This window comes from Mirounga angustirostris, unplaced genomic scaffold (assembly GCF_029215605.1).
Source record: "Mirounga angustirostris isolate CCGP_5_RB_7025 unplaced genomic scaffold, mMirAng1.0.hap1 SCAF_13, whole genome shotgun sequence".
Lineage (NCBI taxonomy): Eukaryota > Metazoa > Chordata > Mammalia > Carnivora > Phocidae > Mirounga > Mirounga angustirostris.
Genome location: NW_026991721.1, coordinates 82,859,086 through 82,883,742, shown reverse-complemented (window position 1 = coordinate 82,883,742; position 24,657 = coordinate 82,859,086). Strand labels below are relative to the sequence as shown.

General features: G+C 47.5%; 1 protein-coding gene across 3 annotated transcripts in view; it reads left to right on the top strand.

Moving 5' to 3' along the window:
* NTM (neurotrimin) overlaps nt 1-24,657 on the top strand; it is a 409,148-nt gene that overhangs the window by 201,325 nt on the left and 183,166 nt on the right. The gene's annotated exons all lie outside the window — the stretch shown is intronic.

Sequence of the window (24,657 nt, the reverse complement as noted above, 5' to 3'; positions counted from 1 at the left end):
AGCTCCTCCTCCCTGTCACCCTCTCCTAGTTATTGTTTATGTGCCCCTCCCTCAAAGTATGTTCTTGCTTGTTTACATTATGCAAAGTGCCTGATTACCTTGAGGGAGTTAAGGGTAAGAGGGGGCTCCCCCCTTGCTGTGTCCCCTGGCACTGCAGCGTCTGCCGACCTCACCAAGGCACTTCACCTGGGTGGTTGGTAAGAAATTCAACCGATGACTTGCTTTTTAAATAACTGGAATCATAACCACAGTTGTAATAAATGCCTCTGTATTTGCATTTAAATAGTATTTTCATCCACAGATCACAAAGAGGAAAGCTATCTTAACTCCACATCATGACCTGAATTCTCCTCATCTCAAAGCCAGCCCATGTGCACCAAGTACAAATTTTCCCTCTGTGTCTCATTCAGATCCCTGTACCCTCCTGATCAAAACAAGTGTTTGCTGGAGTGAGGATGGGAGCCCAGAAGGCTCAGGCGGGCCCTGGGTTCCCTGCCTTGCATGCTCATCCCCCAGCCGGGATCCCAGGGAGCTGTGACCTCCATCCAGGAGAGGCAGGACGCAGGCCTCCTCGGCCACCCCCACCGCCCCCTCCCCGATGGTACACCCTGCCCCAGTTAAGAGCGTGGTGTTGTGGGCTGTCAGTGAAGCCAATCTGATCTGGGAGCGATCGAGAGGCAGTAAATATAGACGCCCCCAAGTCACTTCAGCAGCCTCTTTGCAGAGTGCAGTTGTATTTTGAAGGAACTCCCTATGCACTCCTTTGGGTTCATTGACTTGTCATTCCTGGGAATGACTAGACAAAGAGCTGGTGATGCTGGAGACAGGAGAGGAATCTGAAGGAAGCATCAGGCACAAGACTTCAGCCCCATTCATGACAGCTCCAGCCTGATTACCCGATTTATCCACGGCTGTGGCCTTCCTCGCAGGCCCCAAGCCTTTTTTCCCATCTCGTGTCATTCTCTCATCTCTGGGCAGGAATATTTTTTTTTCATACTGTACAGTTGAACTTATTTCATCATCAACACATTTTTCTCTGTCCCATGGATTCCCTAAAAGGCATCCTTTGAAGATGTGTTTCCATTCAGACACAAGCTTTTGTTTAAAAAAAAATAAAGGAAGTGTAAATATGGGATGTTATTGAAAAGGTCTTATCTTGCTTTAGACATGACATCTAAAAATGTGTTTAAAATAAAGAGCAAGGGGCGTACAAGGTCTGTCAAGGCAGTTGGCTTCCTGTAGGGAGAGCTGAGTACGGCTTTAAATGCATTTCTGCCCCTGCAAAAGCTTTTCATGCATGAGGCCCCGCATCCCCAGTGCCTCCCTAGCACACGCCCCTTCCTGGGCCACCACGAGAGGGACAGGCAGGGCCCTTGGTTTGCTGCCTTTTTCCAATTACCATAATTAAACCACTTTTGAAGAGGTAATATTGTTTTTTTTCAGAAATAATGGTGTCACCCATATAAAAAAACATGTCTTACCGACTCACTGCTGCCCTCTTCCCTTTCCTGCTCCCCCCATACACTCTGCATTTCCATCTGCTCTGCATGTGATACAGTCCTAATTCTGTAGGGCAGGGAAGAAAAGAATGGGGACTCCAAGTTGGCTCTCTAAACAAACTACAAGAGTAGGTAAGTGGCAAGGGAAGGATCTTGGTGGGCCTCTAGTTCAGCCTTCTTAAGATAAGGAAACCTAAGTCCAGGAAGGTGGTCTGACTTGCTCAAGGTCATACAGTAATGATCTGCAGCCCCTAATTGAAAACCGTCAGTGGGACATTCTGAATACCTTATTAGTCCAAAACGTCCCTCATCAGGTGCACAGTGATCTTTTAACCTAACGTTTGTCAACTCTTCTGCTGATAACTTTGTGTTGTATCATCCTGTAGGTAAAAGAGTGGACATCCATAACTTTTCCTATACAGATGTCAAGAAGGGGTTTCTGGGGCGCCTGGGTGGCTCAGTTGGTTAAGCGACTGCCTTCAGCTCAGGTCATGATCCTGGAGTCCCGGGATCGAGTCCCGCATCGGGCTCCCTGCTCGGCAGGGAGTCTGCTTCTCCCTCTGACCCTCCTCCCTCTCATGTTCTCTGTCTCTCATTCTCTCTGTCTCAAAAAAATAAATAAAATCTTTTAATAAAAAAATAAAAAAAAAAAAGAAGGGGTTTCTGAAGGAGTAGGCAGACTGGTTTTGTAAGGAGAGGCATAATCATCGTCTGGACTCAGTGACATTCCACCACACTTGGTAACTGTGCCACACAGGGAGCCTAGGAAGCCAGCCCGGGCCCAAGATCTGTGCTAAATGCCATGACTTAGTGTTCCCTGACCACTTGCCCTTGTTGTTCTAATGTTTACTTAATTTACAAAACGATGATTTTGCATTCCTGTCCCTTCATTGATTAGCACTCAAGCCTTCTGGGAGTCTGGAAATGCAGACCATTACAAATACTGCACAGCAAAGGTGATTGAGCTCAGCACCTTCACCACCTCTAGATCAGTGAGGGTACTCTATTGCAGTTGTGTACGAATAAGCAAAACAACCTAAAAATGCCTGTAAACATGCTAATCCTCCTGCTGCTATCTGCTCCCCACCCTCCCTTCATCCTTGGCTTGCAGCTACAGCTTCCTCAAATTCAGCTTGGGCAGGTGTGGGTCTCTCTGCTTACTCCATGGGTATTTTCTTCTCCTCCTCAGCCTGGATCAGGTGCCTCTACCAGCCAGAAACCACTCTCTGCATATCAATAGACATACTTGGCCACACAGGAGAGGAAGGTGATGGGAGAGCCAGGAACCAATGAGGGAATGGACAGGCAACCAAAAGATTAAACAAGCACAGGTTATACTATCTTCATCCCCATCCACATGTTTCTCCAGGGACGGAGGCATGTAGGATGTGGCACTAGCTTGAGCTTGGGGGCCCGGCAAGCAAAAGCTATCCCTGCAGGGAGGAGCTGGAGCCTATGAGGAGTTGATCACAGCCACTGGCTTTGATACCATCCAAATAGAAGAGGAGGGTGCCTTCTGCCCCCTCCTGCCCTGCCACTGACCGAGCCAATGCTGAAGCCTGAGGCCCAGGAAGCCTGGAAAGCACAGGAGGTGTGGTTCTCTGGATACAGAGCGGAGTAGAGGAGAACAGGAAATGAACAGGAGAACAGATGTGTGGATGGCCGAGCCTCTTCACTGGACTCCCAGTGTCCTGCACATACTGCCCTCATTGCTGTCCCCCCCATTGTGTCCTGACTGTCATTGGAGCTCCTTTAAGGTGAGGACTGATTCTTATACCACAGACACCTGGGCACAGGGAGGTACTGCATGAGTGAATACTGTGGTTGGGCTGATTATGATAGGCAAGTAGTTGTTAGTAAGATCAGCAAGAACTCGGCTGAGGATGACAGAGTTATGGACCTTTCTTTACTACATGTAAAAGACAAAAGGCTAGAGCCTTTCCCTGGTGCCAACATCCATTGTAGATGTAAAGATGAAAAGTATTGCAGTTAATTAAAATACTGTGAATGAATGAATGACAGGTCTAAGAGAAGAAAGAAAAATGCCATGGGGAGCCAATGTTAAAGGAGAGTGAAAGGGACAGATGTCCACAGGGGACAATACAGAGCTTATGCTCGTATTTTCTCAAGGGATGAGACTATTTCCTGGCATCGATGGATCAAGGCAAATCTCCCCAGCCCCCACCAGTCATAGAAGTCCAGAGTTCCTGAGTGACTCACATTCATTTCAAATTCTGCATTAGAAAATTTCTATTAGAAATCAAGAGGGTTCTTTTAAAATTATCATTTCTTTGTATTTCAACTATATTCTTCCATTCTAGTAAACCCTCTAGCAATGCAAATGGTATTCAGTCTTGCTACATGAAGACAAAAAGCGTATTTGCCAAGCTTTCTATAAGGGAAAGAAGCATGGTTTTTTTCTTTCTGTTGTTGAGATTGAAAAGGTTAGAAAGGTATGTCAGGCTTCAAACTAGGGGTTAGGAGTGGGGACCCTTCTCCCCAGTCTGTGTGTGCCTCCTGGTCTTCTGTCTTACCGGCCTTATCACAGATGATCCTTTGGCTTTTGCGGCTTCTGATGGTGGAAAGAGTGACAAGTCATTACTGGCAAAGTGGAGGGCTCTGATTTGGCAAGGGGCTTTAAAATGCCCTGATACATAAAGCATTACCATCGTTAGTGTAATTAATACTGAAGAAATCGTCATGCTAAGTCCTTTGGTTCCTCCCAGGAAGAAAATCCCAAAGGCAACAGGCTCTAATCAGCTTGGCTGATGTGATGCAATCACACTAAAATAGTAAAATACTACCACCGTCCACATTTCCTATTCTCCTTACCCTCACTTATTTTTCTCCGTCGCATTTATCATTGGATGTATTTGCTTATTTTGGTTTTTGTGTAAGCACCAGGAGAACAGGGCCTCTGTCATTTCTTTCTTATTTCACCGATCTATTCCTGGCTTTAAGAACAGGCACACGGGGGCTCCTGGGTGGCTCAGTCGGTTAGGCGGCTGCCTTCGGCTCAGGTCATGATCCCAGGGTCCTGGGATCAAGCCCCGCATCGGGCTCCCTGCTCATCGGAGAGCCTGCTTCTCCCTCTCCCTCTGCCTGCCACTCTGCCTAGTTGTGCTCTCTCTCTCTCTCTTTGTCAAATAAATAAATAAAATCTTAAAAAAAAAAAAAGAATAGGCACACAGTGGGGGCTCAATAAATATGCATTTTACAGAATAATATGTACTTTAGACAACTCTCCTACTTCAGGGCCAAGTTTAGCCAATAGTCATAGGTATCTGTCTAGCTCCTTCCGCGTCTCCATATACCCCAAGTACCTAACTTGAAACAGGAGGAGCACTTGGGCTGTTTTGGACCCACCAACTCTGAACTATCTTGAGTTAAATCAGTCTTATCACTCCCATCTGTCTGCCTCCATGTCAGTGTAGATTAATTACAGCATAATATAAAACACATTGATCCTGCATCTTCACAATGGTGTCAGGGTCCTTTACAGTCTTACAGTCTAATTAAATTGTAGCTTCAAACATGAATTTCTCTAGTTTAAACGCATAAGCTAAGCAGACAAGCCTTTAAAACAAAACAAAACAAAACAAAACCCTCCCATTCTAAAACTAAAAGACCAGCTGATTTCAAAGTCCCTGAGTATTATTAATTACCAGTGGTTCATATCAATGCACGGGGTTTGTCTAGAAAGCTATTTCCTCCTTAGGTGAACGGCTGGGAATACAATATGTAGTAATCGACAATTTGCGATCGTAGTAGATTGAGAGTGTAGATCGAGGCTGAGAAAAGGCTGGGGCTTGGTATCGCCATTCCCCCTTCTCTCTTGCAGGTTGCAGAGAATGAATCTTGACTTTGCCAGGAAGACAAAACAAGGTGGAGGTGTTTTCCTCACGATCACATGCACACAGGGCAAAAATGGCAGAGAAAAGATAGAAACCCCAAGAACGTGGGCTTCCTCTACAGCACAGCTCCTTGCAGTTTGGAGAAGCTGATTCACTCTTCTTTCACCATGGGAAAACTGCCCTCCTGAGGAACAGAGGGAGGGGCCCAGAATAGATGAGAGCCCACCAATGAAAAGAAGGATGAAGTGGCCCTTTAAATATAAATCTCTGGAGCCCCCAACCCAGTAGATGTTCCCTTAAGTATTCAAATGAGATTGCAGCATCAGATTGGTATGCATTAGGCTGGTTTCAATGAAAATTAACATGTAATTGCTTCAAATGAAGTAAGTGAGGAGGTAATCTGTTCTTAAATTGGATTCCCAGGATTTTGTGGTACCATAATGCAGCTGTGAAATGAAATATATTTTAAGGATGATGTCCTCAAGGGGGTGAAGGGGCTAGGAGGGGGAGAGGAGTAGAGATAGTGTATAGTAGAAACTTCACCCCCCAGCCCACCTCTTCCTTTCTCAGGCTCCTTCTCCAACAACTGCCAATGGGTGAAAGGCTAGTCTCCTACCCATGGGTGGCTCCCATTTTCTGATACCAAAAGGGACTCTGTCTTCCCCCTAGACATCTGCTGGTCCTCTTCACCTTCTTACAGTGTCTGGAGCTGATTCCCAGAGGCAGGAAACACTCCCAGCCACTGTAGCTCTGTGGTCTTCCCTCAGCGCTGGATCTGTGGGGGAGAAGATGCTCATTCCACATATGGTCTCTTACTGAGACCGTCCATTACTGAGGCTTGCACTGCCAGGGTTGGTCATCTTGTCCAAAGCACATTGTGCAATGGTAGGAAGCATTGCTCCTTGTCCTCCTGGTCTCTGAATATGGGGGAAATGCGTGCTTGACCTCATGACTGACTCTTCTGATATCAAAGCCAGCAGCAGCAGCTGCCAAATTCATTACCACTACTGTCCTCCTAAAGCCTGGGTCTAGCCAGATCAGCCCCCCCTCCTACCCCCAGCAGCCATGATATGGTCTGTGAAGTCTGAAGAGGAGCCTGGGAATAATTAACCTTCTTACCCTTCAATCAAGATGGGAAGCAGCTGGGTGAGGAGTCAGTGCAGGTTAACGCATTAAGTTGTTTGCCTTTGCCATCCTAAGCTGAAATGGGATTTTCGGTCACAATCGAAGTGAGCTGGCAGTGCTCTGGTCCTGTGGCATCACTTCTCTCTACTGCAGAGCCATCTCTGCTGGGCTCCGGGGACCTTCTGCAAGGCCACAGATGGGCAGAGCTGGTAAATGAAATGAATCACCTGGCAAAGCCGGGGTGGAGTTCACACCGCACCATGCTGCTGGTCTAGACCAAGTTCCCCATCAAGGGGCTGGAATCACAATGCCATGCCTAACTGTGCCTCAGCTCCTGAGGAGATAAGGATTTATAATATGCTGTATAAAGAATATATGTTTCAATAAAAAAGTCCCCATCAGAGCTATAGAACAGGGAAATTAATAGGAAATCGAGAAGAATGAGATTCTGTGAATTCACTATTGCAACGCTGAATCCAGCCCCCAGTCTGAGCCTCGCTCGCCTCTCCCCCCAGTCACAGCTTGGGTTTACAGCTCGGCTGATGATTTTTGTTAATTCCTATCTTTGTTTCTCTCTCTGTTTATGTTGCTATTTTCTTTCTGCACATGTTGAACAGCTCTGGCTTTAAGACCGATCAGAGATAATGGCTTCTTCAAATGTACATGTTGTATTTCTGGAGATCTCTCAGTCCATGTGACCAGGCAGAGTTTTGAAAGAGTGCCAGAATGTTTCCCTTCTCCCCAGGGATTGGTAGGATGATGAATTCGAAGACGATCAAAGTGAAGAGAACAGGAGTGAGGAGGTGTGAAAACACTCAGCTTCTCTGGCTGAGTTTAGGTCTCCCTAGAAACAATGGACTGAGACCTTAAGACCCTGTCCAGTGGCTTTTATTTCCTACTGTAGGTACGGCCACAAGGTTGCCGAGAAACCCCAACACTGAATCTCCACTGTGGCCAAGGCCTCCAATGTCCTGTGGGTCTGCTAATCCCACTTTGCTGTAGAACTACCTACAACGCTGACACTGTTAATCCCTCCATATAAAGAATCGGACCTCGGGCTACTTTTTAAGATAGAATTTCTATACCACATTGGACAAATCTTCAGTGTTGTTTGGTTCTTTGCTTTCCCTCATCTGGGAATGGGAGGAGAATAGCAGTCGCCTACCTGCCTAGGGTTCTGCAAGGATTAATAGCAAGCGTGTCCTCTAGAACCCCCAGAGAGAAGTATGCCAGTAGCAAAAGCAAAGAGAGCTTAGCATACTTTTCTAGATTGTCCACAGACGTCCTACCTACTCTGCAGCTGATTTGTAGTCTAAACCCCACTGCCACCCCTCGATAGGATCTGACTGGCTCACTACATCCTGAGCCAAGTTAGAAGACGCTAATCTATGGAAATAGATTTTATGGTGTGTGAGCATATGTGTGTGTGTGTGGGTGTGTGTGAGCTTGTTCATTAATCATTATTTTTTGATAATCTGATATCTTGTGCTAATCATTTTGACACCCTTTTCCAGTGTCAAAATCTGTCAAATGACCATCTTGATATGCTCTTCTGGTTTAACTCTCTTCCAAGTTTGCCGCATTCACAGGAGAAAAGTAGAAAAGGCCGGTGGTTTTATTCCCATTTTAGAGACACAGGAACCTTTCACTATGTGAGCCAGGGGAAGCGTAATTCATCTTAATCACTGAACTTGTCTCATGTAATGACATCCAGAAGCCCTTCTTCCCGGGACCTCATTTACTTTGAATATAAAATCGGGGTCATGGTGTTAATTCCTTGCTCTTAAAACACAGGCCAGCGTCAAGGTCCAAGTATAAAAAGGGAGATATAACCCAAAACGCATAAAGCGGTAGCCACAGAGGAGGCTAGAGTTTAATATGGAATGCTGAAAATATCCCAAGTCATGTGCAAGACTCCCGGGTCTGCAGGGGCGTGATGAAATGCGGAAGATGAGGGACTAAATGGAAAATGCTCGACTCCATTTATTTAAGTAAAAAGACTATGAAGTACAGAAAATATAAGTGAAAAGCTGGTCCATTACAGGATCCTATTCCGAGCTCTATTCTTGCCATCCCCCTTTTTGACCTATGAAATCCCCTCCTGTTCCTCTCTTAAATTCTACTTTGGAAGCTTTAATTCTCATTTTATTTTCCTTTTCTGCCTGTAATCTGTGTCCTTCCACAGCCTCGCGCCCCTCTCTTCCAGCAGGCAGACCCACCCCTTCTGTTCATCCTTTCTCTCTAACAAGCCTAGACTGACAATTTTGCCAATAGTTTTCATATATAATAACTTAAGTGCATCACTTTTCTGCAAACATGTTATCATTAGAGTTCAGTTCTTCTGCTCCTAGCCTTTGTGCCGGGTAAATACATTCCTTTGAAGTGTGTTTTGGAAGATGGCTCTGTTTTATGCATATGTACCATTAGTGCCAATTGCATAAAGCAGAAACACGAATTACCTGCATTCTGCAGACATACCTAATAACCTAGACACCATGGGCTGGCATTCACTGCAGCCTCCGCCTCGACGCGCGAGCCTGAAAGAGGAACGCCCAAACTGCCTGTTAATTTGAAATGTAGGGATAGTGCTGTAGGCACCGAATGGCAAGTTTAGGGATGCTGTGGCGCGGCATCATCGTGTTCTGAGCGGTGCCCTGGGCGGGAGCCCTCGCTCAGGAGCTCCAGAGAGACTCTGAGGGGAGATCTGGGACTGGGGACCTTCGGACCCTGCCAAGGCTGAGATTAGTGTTCAAGGTACTCCCCGCTGGAGAGGAGCCCGAGCGAGGTAAACAACAGGGGAGACCAAAGAGGGGCGCCTCCTGGTGTAAAGGACACCTGGAGAGGTTGTGTGGGTTTTTCCCAATGTAGTGTTCTGCAAGATTCTCTTCCAACTGCTTTTATTTAGGCAACTCTGTAGTCAGCAAATCAGCCTCCCCTGGGGCTGTTAAAGTCAAATCAACAGGGTTTTCATGGGAACAAATATTTATAACAAAGAGCCTGGGCTCCACCAATGCCACCTACTGCCAGACTTCATGAATTTGTTCAGGGAGCCTAAAGATGGGCGTCCTCTGCCCAGGAGGAAGGAAACCAGGGTCCCCTCCCTATATGGGCGCTGGAGCCTTTAATTCTGTGGCCTGGAGCTGCCAGGGACAGACATCAGCAGGTTTCAGCAGTGCAACCTCAAAAGGGCCAGGCGCATAGCTGACCGGGAGACGCAACCTGTTGTGTCCAGAGCGGGGCCTCCTGCAGGACTGCAGCCCGCCTTTCCCACGGCCCCTTCCTGCTCAGTCTCCCTCTAAAGCTCCTCCCTCGGCTGGTTGGTGCTTCTTTAAAGACACTCAATCTGAACCCTGCTCGGAATTTCTCCAAGTTTGGAGCGTGTCATAGTGCTGCTCAGAATTGGATTAGTGGTGCCTATGATACACACGCACACACACACGTACACACACACGCACACACACATGCACACGCGCACACACTCTCACACATGCACACACACATTCATCCAACAGGAAACAACAAAGAACCCAAAAGAATGGGAAAACCTGTCTCTATGTTTTCTCCTTTCTCTCCGTTTAAAAAATATTTTCCTTATGTTTTTCCTCTCTGGCCGCCTATGATTTTTCTCTTTCTCTCCTGTGCCCTGTCCTGTCAGCCTCCCTCTGTCTCCATCTTGACTCCCCCGCCTCCTTTGCTTCTTTCTTTCTCTTCTCTCATTGGTAATGAGGCTGCTCAGCTGCTGGAGGGTCAGTGCCGTATATCACCGAGGGATCAGCGTGAGGGCCACATTGACAAGGAAAGCTGTCATCAAATTTTACAGCTTCATATAAAATGCACTGTCCATGGCAAGGACAGAGAAGGGGCTGGAAGGGCACGGGGTGGTTTGGGGAAAAGCGGGGAGACAGAAGAGAGGATCTTGAATAGGTGAGGGGGGAGCTAAATCTTTGAGCTTTCCACAAAAATGCATTCATGGAGACAAATCTGCTCTCTCTCCTAAACCCAAACATGTCCCCAGAAGGCTCATTAGGAGACCCATCAGTTAATAAGAGCTTCGGTGATGTGATGTGTGTATGGTCCATTGTACAGAGCCTCGGAGAACACTGCTCGAGCCCTGGGAGCACAAGGGAACCAGGGTAGGGTTATGGGTGTGACTTGCGGTCATTCTTCCTGTGGTCCTTTCCATAAACAACGTCGTGTGCATGTCTAGGATGCCCCTCAACAGGTATCTGTGTACCTGCCACAGGACCACTGAGGCTCAGCAGGGAGGCCCCTGTCTTACAGGCATTAACAACCTGGGTGGGCAAGCAGGCCAGCCCACATGAATCACTTAGAAAGGCACAGATGACGGTTCATTACCCAGACTGAAGTTCCTGCCTGCCCAGGTCCTTCCCCCAACTTCTGTTCTGTCTATAGGACCTTTCACAAGTCAGAAACTAGGAGGCAGAATAAACCCTTGCTAGGTAGACTCTGGCTCTCGTGGAGCGAGACCACCAGAGGCCCGGTCCCTACTCTCTACCTTACTATGTGACCTTAAGCAATTTAGTAGGCTTCACTTTCCTCGTGTGTAAAATGGAGATATTTTTGACGTTTCCCTCACAGAGTGGTTGTGCAGATCAAACAAGACAAAGTATGTCAGGTGCTTACTTAGCACAGTGGCTGGTGCATGCTGGTGATCAATATGTTAACTGTTATTACTGTAGGGACACCTGGGTGGCTCAGTCGGTTGAGCGTCTGCCTTCGGCTCAGGTCATGATCCCAGGGTCCTGGGATCGAGCCCCACATCAGGCTCCCTGCTCCAGTGGGGAGCCTGCTTCTTCCTCCCCCTGCCCCCTGCTTGTGCTCACTCTTGAACGCACTCTCTAAGAAAAAAATAAAATCTTTAAAAAAAACTATTACTGTGCCACACACCTTCATTCCTTGTCTCTGCCTCCTACCTTGATTGTTCAATCTGTTCAACATCCCTAGTCTCTGTCCCTCCACCTCCAGCCCTGGGGCCCTACCCTACCTCATGCCTTGGCAAATGATGGTCTTGTAAATGCGGTCTCTGCTTCTCCTCAACCCGCTCCCCCGTGGGCAGCGATGGTCTCAGAAAACAGATCTGTGTATATTCCTGTCCTGTTTGAAACTCTTTGTACCTGCAGTCGTATTACAGATTCCTTAGGGCAACAACAAGGAAGGCCCTTCATGAAAATGCCTTTGCTTACTCGCCCCAGTTTTTTATATCTGTTTCCTACCCAAAGCCTACTCTCCAGCCATTCTCAATATGGCCCTCATCTTCACACAACAGGAAAATCTGCAGAACTTCTTTTCAATACTGGTGGGGGTAGATCTTTATTTATAAAATGCGATTTCAAACATCTACAAGTGTGCGGCGCCTGGGGGGCTCAGTCGGTTAGACATCTGCCTTCTGCTCACTTGGAGATCCCAGGGTCCTGGGATCGAGCCCCCGCATTAGGCTCCCTGCTCAGTGGGGAATCTGCTTCTCTCTCTTTCTCTCAAACACATTCAAAAATCTTAAAAAAAAAAAAAAAAAAGAAATCCACAAGTGTGCCTCATATACCTTTCAAGCCATGCAATAGGCGGGTACACTGTCCTGTTCGCCTTTGTGTGTCCAGCCCCTAGCACACTGACTGTCACATAGTAGGGATACAAACAGTCATTGTGGTGACTGACTGAATAAATAAATAATGTTTCCCTTGAGGCCTGAGGAAGTTAGGCTAAGTCACCTGTACCCACAGGACTTGGGGAAGTAGAAAACGGCATAGCGTGCTGGTAGGTAAGTAGGTGCAGACAGAGATCGGGGTCCAGGATGGGGAGAGATGTGTGGGCTGTTGGCAGAGGAGGGAACACAGCCCAGAAAGGGGGCAACGTCCCATATTATAAGTATCTCAAGTCCCCAGGAGCACTGCTGGGTGATGTGAGGGAGTGGGGGGCTGAGTGGAAGCTGGGGTCCGGCTCTCTGTGTAGAGAGAGCCAACGTATGTGGATGAGAACAGAAATACAAACAGCCAAGATCAAGAGGATCCTGAATCCATCAATTCTTCTAGAAGAAAAGTTGGATGGATCAAAATTGTCGGTACAAGAGTGCAAGGAACAACAGTAGGGAGATGGAGTGTCTCTGCACCCAGCTGTGGTGAGTGACTTCCTAGTAGCCAGGTGCTGAGTTACAGGGACAGTGCTGAGGGTGACAAGGGACGCCAGCCCCACTTATTCACAGTGAGAGACGAAGGAGGCTCTTTCTTTTTCTCCCTCCTGTCTCCCCTTCTTCTCTGTGATGGATGGGGACTGAGCTGTTTGCGGTGTGCCGAGGCTGACAAAATGAGGCGATCGGACTGGAAATCAAAGCTCTCACCATGGCTGGCGGTGAGCCGGGACTTTGCAGCTACCTCCCATGGCGGGGGCTGGCGCAGGGGGAGGAAGCAGCTGCTTCAGTTTCCTCCTCGGAGTTGTTTGGGGTTTTACTCTTATTTCTCCCAAGAGGAGAGGAGCTGGGGAGGGTAGCCAAGGCAGCAAAGAAAGAAAAGGAGAAAGCTGGCAAGAATTGGAATGCATGAGGAGAAAGAGCCATACAAAGGGACCAGGGGAGAGGGGGGCAATCGGCAGAGGAAAGAAGCCTTCGGAACATTTCTTTTCCTGCTTTTCAAGGGTTGTGGACTTTGCATCCTGTCTTGTAGCCGGCTGCCCCTCATGTGTTGCCAGAGGTGCTCTCTATGATCTGTAAAAGGTGGTTGAACTTAGATTCCCACATCTGCTCCTTTGACAGGTTGGGAAACTGAGGCATAGCACACTCAGGGCACTTTGACTTGCTCATTTTTGGTTCCTATTCTCATTCCTTTGTCCTGAAAATTCCAGAAAGTATCCCCACCTTCACCTTACAGGATGAAAAATGTATTTGTTTCTTTGCTTTTCTGACCCCTTCTCCTACCACAAACTACCCCACAGGGTCCCTGAGTCTAAGTCTTGTGGGTTGACTCTGCCCTCTGCTGGATCAAAAGGTGGAGAATGAGGTAGAAAAGGGGACTTGTTCCAGAAAATGTACCCTGGCATGCTTCCCAGGAAAGTCTTCGGTTAAAGCAACCTGAACCCTAAATGAATACAGCTCAATATGCCTGTGATGTATTAATATCCTGATAAGCTGGTCAGAATGTGTTTCCAAATAGACCTATTACCTAAGTGGCAATAAGTACCTACCATCTCTCCCCTCTCTGTGGTTTGTACATAGAGAAGGATCTATAGCGTATGATCCCAGGGCCATGCAGACAGAGTTTTGGCAATTCTGACCTTCAGACTGATGCGAAGTCCTGAGCTCCTTATAACACAGGTCCCCCGTGACATTCACATCACATGATTGTGCCCTTTGCCTGCCATTTTAATGACTTTCTATTTTGTTTTACAACCTGCAATCTGCTGCATGTCCTGGTCAACAGTATCTATCTTTTCTGCTGTTGCTTGCTGCCTTGGATGCTTTTATGGGCATTGATTCCCTTCACTGGTTCCCCAAAGAGGTTCTTTTCCTTGAGCCAGAGCGTCATTCCAGCGGATTACAGTGTCTGCCACTCTGCGCTCCGATTTATTGCCATCCTGGGTTTTATCCTCTCCTACACTTGCAGCCAAGCCTCATTCATTTCGTTTTCTGGGGCGAGCAGAATGGAAGAAGTTGCTATTAATAGGAGAAAGGATGTCATGCCGGCAGGCTTAGTGATGTCTAAGTTTATGGTCTGCAAGTTCCAGGACCTAGCTCTGGCCTAGATCCACCTTTCTTTTTCTAAGTGACTGAACCAAGCAGGATTCTCACAAAGGAAGTGACCCCCTGAGAGTTTCACACTCTTTTCAGGCTTTTGGGGACACACTATGTTCTTGCTTTAGGCAAGCTCATCCATATGTCCTCTACTTTCCCCCGATTGTGACCATCAGTTTGCCTTTAGAAGAAGGTGGGGTGGGGCTGTAGATGAAGGCTGGGTACAGAGGGATGGGCCAGGGGGAGAAGATGAGAAGCACATGACAAATGACACCCCAGGTCCTTCTAGTGTGGTTTGCTTTTCAGGTTTCCCAGACACAAATGCATGTTAATCCAATTGAGATCATGCCACAGGTTTTATTTACTTTGATAAACATGTTTACTAATCATGTATCACAAATCAAATAGTAGAGCAATTTCTAAACAATGTCCTACACGTAATAAATGTCTTTTGCATATGCATACAGAATGTTACATATCAACTGTCGCTTCCCTCGCGGGAACATTTAGAAGCTACTCAGGGAACAAAGAGCAAAATGACAGAGCTGCCTTCCTGGGGACAGGTCTCAGCTCATGGTGGACTGGCCCCAGGCTGTATAGATGTATTTCTCCTTCTTACAGGAACTGGATCCACAGAGCATCTTCCAGTGGGTTATAGTTGTGGGTCTTAGTTGGAGGAGCTCCCCCAGTCAGCCGGACATGCCAGGAGGTCCTGCAGGTATAGAGAGCTGGTGAAGGTCAGCAGCACTGAGGACAAGGCTGGCAGGTATCCCTGGGCATGGGTTGATGGTATTGGCCATAGAGGATGTCTCTTTATAAAGTGCACCTGGGAAAACACAATTTGCAAAGAAGCAGCATGTATGTGGGGGTGGGGTGGCGGGTAGAGTCTATTTGGCCATGTATTCTAGAAGAGAGGTGTGGAGGTCTTCATATAGGGATTGGTATCCCAAACTGCATTCTGAAAGAGGAGTACTGTAGAATGCACATGTCTGGGTAAGAAATGTCATTCCTGGGCGCCTGAGTGGCTCAGTTGGTTAAGCGACTGCCTTCGGCTCAGGTCATGATCCTGGAGTCCCGGGATCGAGTCCCGCATCGGGCTCCCTGCTCGGCAGGGAGTCTGCTTCTCCCTCTGACCCTCCTCCCTCTCATGCTCTCTGTCTCTCATTCTCTCTGTCTCAAATAAATAAATAAATAATCTTAAAAAAAAAAAAAAAAAGAAATGTCATTCCTATTGGGTTTCCAATGATAGTTTGGAGCCAACTTACAGGGTAGTTTTCCAGTCTCTTACACATGTATTGATCTAAAGTGTTTGGCTTTGCCTCTCCAAGAAGATAACAGAGGGATAGCAAACAGACCCCAGGGGTCTGTCCAGGTCTTGCTGTTTCTAAATGAATCCTTCGATGAGGACTCAGGGAAACCTGACCTAATCACTTATATCCTCTGTGTTCCTATCCTCACTTTTAAGATAGGAGAAATAGAACTTAAGATGGAATTCCTAAATACAGACCTTGGGTGGGTTTTTCATGCCTGCCTAAAAGTAGTGTCAGCTTTGGATCAATCTACTGCTTTCTGTCTGCTCTACGTCTAAGTTATTGAAGGAAAGACTTGCTAGGAAATGAAAAGTGGATTTTTGTTGTGATTGACCTGCTTTTCTTTCAACACACACATACAGTAGTTGCCTCCTCCCTCCACCGGTCATTTCAATTTGTTCTTCATATGGCTGTATTAGAAAGACAAGGAAAAAGAATGTAAAGAGTATGAGAGGTACCGAGAGTATATGGCCACAACCCTGGAAGACAGTGTCAGTGATGCTGAGACAGTGGTATATCTTGTCCCACCCTTTCCTTTACCCTATTCTTTTTCCCTTTTCCTGAATTTTCTGGGGCAGATTATTTATTAAGAACAACCTTAGCTCCTGTGGATAAAGTATTGCCATTCATTTTCTCTTTGGGTGTTCATTTTCTCTTTGGGTGTTCTGCTGATCATTGAACATTTTTAACAGGTTTTGATGAAGCTAAAATCCTATTCTTAAGGAGAAGAACCTAATTCCAGAGACTGCTAGGACTTGGGGAGTAAGAGACTTGTTTCAACACTAAATATTCTCAAGAGCGAGGAGCCCAGAGGTGACCAATAATAGGAAATCATCTTGGCAGACAGGACCACTTGCATCTAGCGATCATTTGATGAGTGGGGTAAGAGGAAAGAAACAGAGCTCAGTTATGAGAACTGCTGAGCTTTGTTTAGGAGATGCTAGGGGATGCCATATAAAGTCACAAGATTTAAGAGTGGAATGTGTTTCCCAAGTGGAAGGAAGGGGAAAGAGCTACATTTTCATCTCTCTGATTTTTTTGTGCTTTTCTTGATAATTTCAATGAAAGGAGCAATCATGTTGCTAATTTTATTCCATGCATTTAAATTCTAATTAATATTATTTGATCCTCCTGTGTCCTGCTGAGGTGAAAGAAAATATGCTCCTTTACACTTTCTCCCCTCTTTCTCTCGAGAATTTGCATAAGAAGTGAAGTCATGTTTGCAGTAATTGGCATCCTTGCTCTCACAATTCTACTCCACTTTCTATTCTAACCTCCTAACCTGTCGTCTCTCCATTCACCTTGACAAAGAAAGGAGAACTTAAGGGTTTCAGACAGCTCTGCCCATCACAGAATGGGGAAGACGTTACGAAGGCACAGACAGCAGACCTGGGAAGTCATGCAGAGTGATCACTTTGTCTTGTACAGGTGAGGGAACGGACGTCCAGGGAAGTGAAATGACTTGCCTACAATCACACATTTTGGAGTCCTGGGTCTGGGGAGAGAGCTTTGTCTCTCCATCTGCCTTTGTTTTGATGATTCCATGAGATACAATGATATGTGGAAGGACTTTGGGTGCTGTCATGCGCAAGGAAAGTTGGAGCTCTTATTTGTCTGGTTAATTAACAAAATGCTTTCATGGAATATCTGTTGCATCCATCCTTCTCGTTTTGCAAGCGTTTGTGGAGACTGACCCTCGGCTTGGTGACTTCTGGTATCGGGGCTCGCCCGTGCTACACGTGTAGGCATGTCAGGCTCCTGGCAGCCTCGCACGAGTAACCATGGAGAACAGTTGGAGAGATTCCAGTGTTTGGGTTGTGCCTGAGGCCAGCTATTGTCTCAAAGACACCTGGTTTAGGATAGATGCCTGCCGCAGTGTGCCTTCACTTCCAGCAACAGATTATTTACGAACTGACAGTGATAATGGGCTAGGGTACCATGGTAACACAACTGGTCTCGGGGGGAGGCAGTCAAAAAAATAAAGATAAACAAAATACATCGGTCCTGCCTTCCCAAGTGCCATGCGGCTTGGTAGGTGATGTGGCAGAGGTGTGTAAGGCGCTGGGGTGTGGGGCTGTCAGTGCACGGGTGGTACAGCCGAGGGAGCCTTCTAAAGGCAGGCATGTCGGGGTTGATGTGGGGGCAAGGGGTGTTCTAGACAGAGGGGACTTCATGTGACACGGTTTGGAGTCATGGCAGGGCATGCGGCATTGAGGAATCTGCAAGAAAACTGCAATCACATGCTATGATGTGGGTCCTGTGCAAGGTGATGGGTCTAGATGAGGCCAGGGGCATCCCAGTATGTCGTTCTGTAATGTTGTAGCTTCATACTAAAAGCCGTGGGAACCACTGAAGGGTTTTGAACAAATGAGTCCAACAGTTCTGCTAGAAAAGAGGCAGCAAGAGGATTAGCTAGAAGGGTTACAACTGGAGCCAAGAGACCAGTTAGGGGACCCTGGTGCTACCCACCATCCAGATGAGGCCACATTCTATCCCCCACTTCCTGGGCTTCTGAGTGAGATTAGGGAATGATTTGAGTTTGCTGTTGAAGGGTCAAGATCAGGGAGTACTTTATGCGGAGAAAGAACTAGCTCTCCTACAGCGCAACTAGAATCCCTTCCTACGGAGATCACTTAATAGAGAACACCACCAAAGGCATGGAGAGTTTCTGTAAAGGACTTGGATAATTATTTGCCCAATGCTGGGTGCAGAAATTACTGCAGAAGTGCCTGCGAGACAGCCCCAGCGCTCGGAGGACTGATTCTGCTGGGTGACAGCTTTGCATCTGCACCCTCCCCTCCATCTGCGGTCTCACCATGAGGGCAGTGCCTGGCTTCCTGCCAGCGTCGGGACATGGGCCAGAGTGAAGGACCCTGTCTGCAGGGTTTCCTGCTTCGGGTTCCGGGGTGAGCGCTGTACTTTCAGGGCTAAAATCGGGCCCGTTCTTTAGTGTGTGCCCACTGTTTGTCATTCAGCTGCCTGTGCAGCTCCCCTACTTTCTCCCAGTTAAGTCACTGTTCCCTTCTTTGTATCATAAGCTCCAAAAATACAGAGAGTAAGGAGTATGCCTTGTCCTGAAGAGTGAGCACCGCGTCTCCACAGGCCTGGAAGCACCGTAACGAAATGTTTAACATTGAGCAGGGTGACGTAGGCATGCATTTGGTTCAGTGGGGGCAACTGCATTTTTACATGGAAGATTTGTAATTTTTAAAAATCATTAATACCTCCCTGTTCTTTAGAGTCCTTTATATGCTTCCTGAAATACCTGCTTTGACCCTCATGACAACCAGAAGAGTTGAGTGGCCAGACACATTTTTTCCCCCTTTGACACATATGAAAACTGAGTCACACAAAGTCTGAGGACTCAGGCTTGTCACGGGAGATTAGATAATTAAACAAGGACCCAGCTAGTTCGACTCCATGGAAATTAGGCCAAAAGCTCTGGGCATGATTACTGCTTCTCTTAAATATGAACATGCAAGCTGAGGTTATATCAGATAAAATATACTAATTCATGGCAGCTTCCAGATGGTAGAGATCTTGTTAAAATCTGAGTAACACCCAGTGTATTGTCAGGCTTTTGGGATGTTCATTACAGATTCTCTCTTGGAATCCACTAACCCCAGAAATCATTAATTTTTTTATCTTGGTTTAAGGAATTGGGAGATGCAGATTCTTATCCCCGATCATTCTTGAATAGCCATAGGCCTAGCCATAGGCTCGTGCATGAAGTAATTGTATAGATTTAACTTCAAACTCTTACCCATAGGGTGGCAGACCATCTCTCAGGTCCCTCCGAGCACCAAATTTATATTTGTTTGTAAAGTTCTCAGCAAAAGCACCACTTCTGCAAGGCTTGCCCTGACCCCTTAAACGAGAGAAGGTTCCTGAACACCCACCTATTTTCTGTTTAACACCCCGTAGTATCCTTTCATATGAGACTCACATTTCATGATAATCTGTTTTCTTTACCTCTCTTCTGCATGAGCAGAATGTCTGTCTGTGTCTGTCTTGTTTGTCTCGGTATCACATTAAGTGCTTAACACAATGTATGGCCCATAGTAGGTGCTCAGTGAATATTTGTCAGATAGATAATTCAGTAAACCTATTCTTGCAAACCTCAGTTTGTCCACATCTTTGGAGTAACAGCTAGACGTGAAGGGCCAAGAATGAGAAGGAGAAGGGTAAGCCTGGGGATAGGATTCTTGGGTTACAGAATGGGGGAGAGTCCTGTGATTCACAGATGGCTCTTAGCACAGTCCCTCCCGTCAGCCTGGTTTAACTTGATCCCGTCCATAAGAGAACATGTGTTCAGATATCTGACGCATCAGTAAGACCCAGCGTAGTTGGGAAGGGAAAACCTTCTTGAGAAGAGGACACCTCAGCATTTACATTGTTTCTGGCAGTGGCTGGCTGCCCACATCCACTGTCTTCTCTCTCTGTCATTGCTCCCCAAAGTGATTTTCATCATGCCAGCAGCACCCCCAAACCCCTTAAATAGCTGCTCTAGGCCCTCTCCAAGCAGACTGCAGCCTTCCTGCTTATGCTGGCTTCCTCTGCATCCCCACAGAGTCCCTACTTGTATCAGACCAGACCCTAAATATCTGACCCTGTCTCCACCTTCCTGTCTTTAGACTCCATTTTTTTCTTCTTTTTTTTATGTTATGTTAATCACCATACATTACATCATTCGTTTTTGATGGAGTGTTCCATGATTCATTGTTCACGTATAACACCCAGTGCTCCATTCTGTACGTGCCCTTTTTAATACCCATCACCAGGCTAACCAATCTCCCTACCCCCCTCCCCTCTAGAACTCTGTTTGTTCTCAGAGTCCATCATCTCTCATGGTTCGTCTCCCCCTCCGATTTCCCCCCCTTCATTTTTCCCTTCTTGCTATCTTCTTTTTTTTTTTTTAACATACAATGTATTATTTGTTTCAGAGGTACAGGTCTGTGATTCAACAGTCTTGCACATTTCACAGTGCTCACCATAGCACATACCCTCCCCATTGTCTATCACCCAGCCACCCCATCCCTCCCACCCTCCACCACTCCAGCAACCCTCAGTTTGTTTCCTGAGATTAAGAATTCCTCATATCAGTGAGGTCATATGATACATGTCTTTCTCTTTTTGACTTATTTCGCTCAGCATAACACCCTCCAGTTCCATCCATGTCGTTGCAAATGGCAAGATCTCATTCTTTTTGGTGGCTGCATAATATTCCATTGTATATATATACCACACCTTCTTTATCCATTCATCTGTCGATGGACATCTTGGCTCTTTCCATAGTTTGGCTATTGTGGACATTGCTGCTATAAACATTGGGGTGCACGTACCCCTTCGGGTCCCTACATTTGTATCTTTGACTCCATTTTCTTCGATGGAGAACACCTTCTCACCTTTTCTCCATTTATGCAGATGTATTTGTGATCCCGCACGAGCCCAGGGCTCCTGCCTCTGTGAGATCGCCAGTACCACGCTTCCCCGCCCCCCATCCACCCCCACCACACACCTGAAATCCTCACCAGCCGTCGCCTTCAGTACTTACACCTACCTAGGTGTCAGTGTCCCTAGATGGCCCTGACTCCCTCTTGCTTCTTGTTGGCTTCCCGCTCTCCCTGGCCCCACCTCCTCTCTCTGGAGCCCCACCCCCCCCCCCCCCCCCCCGCTGCCCACCCAGTGCCTGATACAGAGCTGTCTGCATCCCTCTAGCACCTTCTTGCAACCTCTGGAGCATTGCCCTTTCCTTCAGAGTTTCTCCTTCTGATCACAAAAACTTTGTGAGAATTACAAATAGGGCTGTCTCAGTTCCGGAGCCCCAGAAGCAGGCCCTGGAGATGGGAAGTTTGTGTTGAAATGACTTATTAAGGAAGTGCTCCCGGGAGAAGTGCTCCCTTATTAAGGAAGTGCTCCCAAGTGAGAGAGTGGGAGAAGCAGGGCAGAGAAGGGCAAGAAGCCAAGGAGAGGCTCAATTTCAGGCAAATATCCACGAGTGCGGCTTCTGTTGGATGTGCAGGGATGCTGGCAAGTACAGAGAGCGGCTTCCCCACTCCTCCCCAGCCTGCTGCCGGCTGCCCCGGGGGGCCACACGCTCCCAGACTCTCCCAGCTCTGTGAGTGAGTGCAGAGGGGCTCTGTGGCCTCAAGGCAGCCTGCAGAGAGCCCCAGATGGGGACTGTTCAAAGAAGAACCACACAGAAACCTGGAGAGGTACAGAGATAATAAAAGGAACCCGAGGGAGCTGGACTGAACACTGGGCCATTTCCTGCCCAGGTGGGGACATTACAGAGGATCCAAGACCCAGGGACCCAGGCCCTGCTTGCTGCCTCCCTTCCTCACCATGTTTCAGACCCCCATGACAGGCTAGCACATCTCTGCTCTGGAGACCTGGTTGGACCTGAGCCTGGAGACCCCTTTCCTCTAGGAATTCAGGCAGAACAACGGGTATGTCCTTCCCTTAGGTGAACACACCCAGGAGACATTTTTCTAGGTCTTCTGACCTAGGAAAGGTATTTTTAAGGCTTCCCACCGTCCTTGGTACATGAGAAAGATGAAATTGGCTAAGAGTGCCCATTGGCCCCTCTCCCTGCATCCCGGTGCCCCACCCCCTGCACGCCTCCCTATAGCCAACTTCCGTTTATGATAGAGAAGGGGAGAGGGGAGGGGAGGGCGCCAACGCTGGGCCACAGACTCCTCGAATGATAAACCAGTGTGTGAGATCAGCACTCCACTGAGAGGGAGTTCCTCTAACAGACACCTGTCACAGGACAGATGAAGAAATCTGACAGAAAATATGAAAACGGTGAGGCCTTCCACCTGGGCAGTGAGGCCTCAGCCACAGCTGTTCCTTCCACAGGGAGCTTTCGTCTTTCTAGGGGATACGTCCTGCCCCCCTAGGTACCGCATCACATAGATTAGCTATCTGGAGAGGTCCAATGAGCTCCTCTCCACTTAATTATTTTTACATTTCCTTGTTGTAGCGGCCACTGTTTTTCTGTACCCTGGGGACCCTTTCTCTTCACAGGCCAGCAGAGGATGGGCACGCGGAGCAGATGGTTCTGTTCCTCTGTTCCAACTTTGTCCCAGCCTCTCAGGTGGTGGCGGCGGCACTGTGTAACCTGGGAGGAAGCCCGCCTGCTTACCGCTGCCCCTGGCTCCCAGGTGGGCCCTGGGCAGTCACTAGACACACAGCGGTGCTGCCAAGAGGGGAAAGAAAGTGTGGCCAGGGTCATTTAGTGAGAAACCAGAGAAGGCGCCTCCAGCCCAGGAGCTCTGTTTATCATTTGGGGATTCTAGCAGTAGCTGGCCTGTTCTTTCTTCTGGTGTGCTGTGGGAGCTGGAGGTAGCAGACTGTCTCTTCTGGCCTCAAACTGGATTGCTTTCGTTCTGCACACCCCCAGCCCCCCCAACCCCCCCGACACAGGGTCATGTGTGTACGTAGTCTCGGGGCTGAGGACCAGGTAGAAAGGCAACCTGTTGCTGACTGGTCAGAACTGCCTGGGTGTCGCCTTCACACTCGCTGGCAGGAAGGAAGACGTCAGCTGCCATTGGTCTAGGATGTGGTTTTGGCCTCCTAGGCCATGAGGTTCTTCCCATCCTGAGGGTGTTCAAGCCCGAACTATAAGCAGTCTTCATCGGTGATGGGAGGGGTGCTGGAGGCAAGATCCAGGCCTGGAAGAGGGACTTGGAGTTGTCCCAACAAGGAATTGGAGTTGGAGCTAGTCCCAGAGTGACCCACGTGCTGACTTCACCTGAGGCTGACTCCGTGGCACAAGGCCTGCCAGACTGGTACATCTTTCTTAGCCACTGCTGATCCTGGGTTTGGGAGGAGGTGGGTAATTCAGACCTTTTTTCCAGCATGGCACTGCGTCTCTAATATGTATTGTTCATCCCACTTTACTTGAGCGAGTCCTGGTTTTCCCAGTGTCATTGTGAAAATTGTCTGGACTGGATAATAGTTGTGTGCTCCCTATTTATACCTTGCCAGTCTGGGTCCAACTTCTTCAGAATGAAGCTCCATCGTGGGTGCAAGCTTTACATGGACCAGCTGGTGAGGGCTAGAATAGGAGACAAAGCAAGGAAGCAAAAAGATTGCAGACAGATTCATTTCCTAGAATCACATTTCTTTCCATGCTGGGAAGGGCCACCCACTGGAAGACAAAGAGATAAGATCAATTTTGGTGCCTTTTATAGCCATTGGTAATTTTCTGATGTAGCCACTGCAAAGTTCTTCACTTTGGTTCTCTGGTTCTTCTCGTCTTCAGGATAAAGTAAAAAAAAAAAAAAAAAAATCTTTCACACAGAGTAGTGCGCAGTCTACCTACAAAAGTCAGGGTTCCTGCAGGGAAAAGGGATGGCATGCTCAAATCGAGTAATTTCAGGAGAGTTTAATAAAGTGGATATTTGCCAAAGTGTAGGAAAAGTGCAGGGGGAGTCAGGACCGCAGGACTAGTACAGGAGGGCATCATTAACACCTGCAGGGCTGAAGGGATAAAAAGGAGGGGATCACAGTTCCCACCAGAGAGTGAGGGCTGTGTGGAGAGGTCCACTAGCCACAGGCTGTCATCTTTGACAGAGCGATTTTGAATACCTGTGGCAGCCTCTATCCTACCTCCTCCACCCCATCTCCTGCCACTGATTCTCATCAACCAAATCCAATGGGAAGCTGGAGGACAGGGGACCCTACTGATGTGACCCACATTGGTCAGTCTGCGGTGGATCGAGGGGACACAGAATAGCAGTACACTCACTGGCCTCATTTCCCCTAACTTTTCTCTTCTGCCAAAGCCACAGACCCCATTGAGTCCAAATTTCCAACCTTCTGCAAACATGCCAGGAATTTTTAAAGCTCCAATGTGCTTTGCTCATTTTCTTCCCTCTGCCTGAAAGGCTGTGCCTGCCATCTTGTATTTAGCAAGTGCCTTCTCACCTCAATGGCCACCCTGACTCTCACAAGATCCAAATTGTCCTGAAAGTAATCAGGAGTCCTGGGAATAAAGAAACAAATATATACTTCCTGCCCTCCCAGACTTCACCTATCACAGGAAAAATGGACCATAAACAGAAATACACACCAGGATAAAAATATGTCTAGAGATCATTCATAAGGGATTAAGCATTTTTGCA